Consider the following 4,668-nt stretch of genomic DNA (forward strand, 5'->3'; position numbering starts at 1 on the left):
GTAAAAGACTAATATCTATCAATGGTGAGAATGTCTTGGGGGAGGAGGGGGTATTAAAAATGCGGTGGACCATTAGTATAGTTGTTGTTGTTCAGTTGTGCCCAACTCTTCGTGATCCCGCTTGGGGTTTTGTTGGCAAAGATACTGGAGTGGTTTGCCATTTCCTTCTCCAGTTCATTTTACAGAAGAAGAAACTGAGGCAAGCAGAGTTAAGTAACTTGTCCAGGGTCACACAGCTAGTAAGTGTCTGAAACCATATTTGAACTTAGAAAAATGAGTTTTCCTGACTCCAGGCGCAGCACTCTATCCACTGTGTCACCTAGTTGCCCTTATTAATATGTAAGCCATAGCTATTTCTAGGGCCCCATTAGAATAAAATTCTCATATATAACCCTGCAATAGCACACCATTATCAGTTAGAAAGAGAAACACAGTAAAAAAAAATTGAAGGGTGGTGGGGGAATAGGGAGAACCTACACAATGCTAAATAAAGTAAAACTGAGTTTATATGGTATTAGATAAACCAGAAATCTCTAATAACTGATACAACAGAATCATATACTTTCATTTAAATTGCCAAATTTGACTGCACAAGTTCAGCAAAAATTAAAACTAACAATTAAATTGCTCACCACTCCACTCAGAGAGCTAGAGATGAGAGAGGAAAATATAAAATCACACTTTTGTGTGAAGCCTTTTCAAAAGCATTTTCCTCCTAATCATCAATTCTTTTGCTAGTGAAGTATTTACCTGTTTTGTTTTCTTCTGTAACAAAGGTTCCTGCCTGTCTCCAGAAAACAAACAAACAAACAAACGAATTTAAAAAACCCAGCTTGACAAGACATAGAGAAAACATAGAATTTGCATTTATCGTTTCCATAGCAACCATCTTAGCTCCAGCTGCTCTCTGATACGGACTTCCTTCTTTTAAAGAGACTACTTTAAGGTACTACACTGCATTATATGGGTTATTTAAGGAATTTGCAAGGATAATTTTGACTTACATTTTTTTTAATGCTGACTTTTGAACCTAACGCCATAGACGATGTGCATCTCTACCAAGATTCCACTGTGCTCTGGAATTTTCATCTTACTGTACATGTAAGGAGCGTGTGTGTCCATATAAGATATTTATGATTTGTACCTCTACATTGTCTAAATGAGGCTTGAGGGAGGCATTGTTAGATATGATCTGAGGTCTGGACCATTCTTGATTAGAGTAAGAAGAGAGTCATCCTGAGAGCTGGGGCGGGGGTAGGGTGGAGGGGGACAGGCAAGCCTTCCCAGGACATTGCCAGACTGGTTGCTCATTCCTTCTTAGTCTTCTAGAGGGGATTAGCAATTATGAGTGCTGTCCTGGATTTTCCAGAAATAGGCCACTAAGCTTTGAACTGTCTTACCATGCGTGATTCAATTTAGTTCAACAAATATTTATTAAGCACTTACTCTGTGTGAGACTCTGGCAGACTGTGGGAGACAATCAAATTTGACGACACAGAGCCTGATTTCAAGAAGATATTAGGGTATAGGTCTAGCTGTGGGATATCTTGATCAAAAATTAAGAACTCTTTAGTCGTTTTTAGAGTAATTCCAAGTCACTTCCTATAATATTTGGACCCATTCACAGATCCACCAACAGTGTATTAATGTTCCAATATCCCTCCAACATTTTTCATTTTTGTCTTTTATCATCTTTGCTAGCGTGATGAGTCTAAATTGGAATCAAATAGTTGTTTTGATTTGAACTTTTATTATTAGTGATTTGGAGCAGTCATGTGACTCCATTGGTATATCAGACATATGAATTGAGATGCTGCATGCAGTATTTTTGCTCTTACAGAATCATTAACTAAGTAAGCAGTACTTAATAACAAGGAGACAATGCATAATAAAAAATAAATATCTACCAACCACCTCTCTTTTAGATCCTGGAAGTCTCCCAGACATACTGTTAACAGATTTAGACCAGAAGTCCTTAATCTGGGGCTCACAGACTCCTGAGAAATCTGTGGACAGATTTCAGGGGGATCTGTGAACTTGGATGGAGGGAGAGTGACGTCTTTATTTTATATAATTGATTTCCTTTGTAATCCTATGTATTTTATTTTATGCATTTAAAAATAGTATTCTGAGAAGGGCACCAAATTGCCAAAGGCATCTATGACATAAAAATGGTTAAGACCCCCTGGTCTCAACCCAAGAGTCTTAGGATACATACAGCTTGAGTAGTCTGTTGAGCCAACAAAGGAGTGCAACAACATGGCTCTTATGGCATGGTTTGCTCACACTTCCCATGGGGATGCAAAAACCCTGGGTCAAGATCCTCCATTGCTTGGGAGCCTGAAACTCAAGACCCAGTGTACATGGGGACTCGGGAGGGTTGGCAGTTCCCCATCCTGGCTCTGATAGCAACCCTTGACCTCACGTAAGCCATCACAAGGAAGGATGTGTGGAATTGGCATCTAGCTCACGCCAGGAGCTTCACCACTATTATATGTCCTTACACGTATTCTCCTCCAAGCTTGAAAACCATCCTTCACTGCTGGGTCATGCTACTTTCTCTCTCCATCCACCAGTCCACCAGAAAATGGAAGCTGCTGTGTGAGGGGCATTAGACATGTATTATCTCAACTAAGCCTTACCATTACCCATTGATATAGGGAGGTGTTTTGATTTTTTCCATTTTATAGATGAAGAAACTTTGACTCCTATGGGTTAAGTGACTTGCGCAAGGTCACACACAACTATTAAGGATGTAAGGTGGGATTCAAATCCCAGAGTTCCTGGCTTTAAATTCAGTTCCTTATCTGCTGTACCATATTGCCTTTCTAAAGGAAAGCCATATGGCAGCATATACTTATATTCTTTCCTTGGCTCCACTGAAGCTTTGTGCATACCTGATAGGCTTCCGCATTTGATTTCTGTTTCTTTATCTCCTAGGAAGGTAAGTTTTGGGGCTATAAAAGACTTGGAATGCATTGAATCCTACCCCTTCATTTTACTGATTAGGAAACTGAGGCAGAAAGAGGTTAAATCATGGAAATGTGTTTTGCATGACTGTACATGTATAACCTATATCAAATTGCTTGCCTTCTCAATGTGGGGAGGGTGGGAGAGAATTTGAAACTCAGAAAGTTTAAAAAATGAATGTTAAAATTGTTTTTACATGTAATTGGAGAAGAAATAAAATATTAAATTAAAATGTTTTAAAATAACATAAAAAAAGAAAAAGGTTAAGTGATTTGCCCAGGGTTAAATAGCTAGTAAATATCTGAGGAAGGATTTGAAACTTGGGGCTTCTTGATTTTATGTCTAGCACTAACCCCTCCCCCTCAGCTGACCCACATCAGCTGCATTTTTGGTTGTTCCACTAAACACGACAACTTGACTCTTCCCAATGATCCATCCCAGGGTATCACTTTAGCATTGGTGTTCTTCAACATTTGATTAGGAGTAAGTCTTTGGTTCCTGAAAATCTGCCTTCCTTTCCTTACCTAACCTCTTTGGGCTTCATTTTCCTCGTCTTTAAAATGACAAATTACCTTGTGAGAACACTTTTTGAACTTTTTATCACTATAGATGTGTGTTATTCTTCTACAGCAGGTCCTGGATATGCTGTCTACTAATGCTGACACGTCACTTGCTGTGCCTACAGTAAATAGCCCATTAACCCATGACTTCCTGCCATCTAGTGGTAGGACGAAAAACTTCTGACCTTGACTAGTGTCTGTTCATAGGATCATAAATGGAGAACTGGAAGAAGACTTAGAGACCACCTAGTCCAAACCCTTCATTTTACAGAAAAGGAAACTGAGGCTCAGAGAGATTAAGTAACTTACCCAAGTTCACACAGTAATGGTCAGAGACAAGATTAGAACATAGGCCATCTGTCTCCCAAACTCCTGTTCTTTCCACTCTATGATACCAACCCCAATTTCTGTCATATTTACCTTCCTAACATATCTTATATATGCTCTGACACTACCACCATTCTGGTGTGGGCCCTCATCACCACATGCCTAAACCATTACTATAATAGTAATCCCGGTTGGTCTCCCTCCTTCAAGTCTTCCCCACTCCATTCTGTGGGGGCCATTGACAGCCATCTTGCCGCTGGATTCTGATGACTCTGGAGGAGAGGGTGAGGCTGATGACTTTGCACAGCCCTGCCTCACTTAAATGCAGCTCACTTGCAAGACAACACATCACCCTCCTGATGTCATTGGTCCTCTTGGAGAACGAAGGACAAACAACAACTGGTACCAATCACTCAATGAGCATAATGGGGATATACATCTCTTTTATTTATCTATCTATCTATCTATCCATCTATTTATTTATAGATCATGTACCTTTAAGAGCACCTGAGCACAGAGCTCTCACTTCCATTTTTGTCTCAGCATTTCCTATTCTTTCCTCCTTTCCTGGGTCTCTAACAGATAATCCTCCTTTCAAAGACCAATGCTTCTCTACACATGTGCTTGATCCCATTCCTTTCTCTCTGCCCTAGCACATCACATACTCAGTCCCCAGCCCCAATCTTCAACTTCTTTTTATCGATCTACTGGTTTTTCCCATTCTTTTTTTCTTTAATTTTCAAACATTTTTTATTTAAAGTTTTGAGTTCCAAATTCTTCTCTCTGCTCCCTACTCCCTGAGATGGTGAGC

Source organism: Vombatus ursinus, unplaced genomic scaffold (genome assembly GCF_900497805.2).
Source record: "Vombatus ursinus unplaced genomic scaffold, bare-nosed wombat genome assembly UNPS02014832.1, whole genome shotgun sequence".
Lineage (NCBI taxonomy): Eukaryota > Metazoa > Chordata > Mammalia > Diprotodontia > Vombatidae > Vombatus > Vombatus ursinus.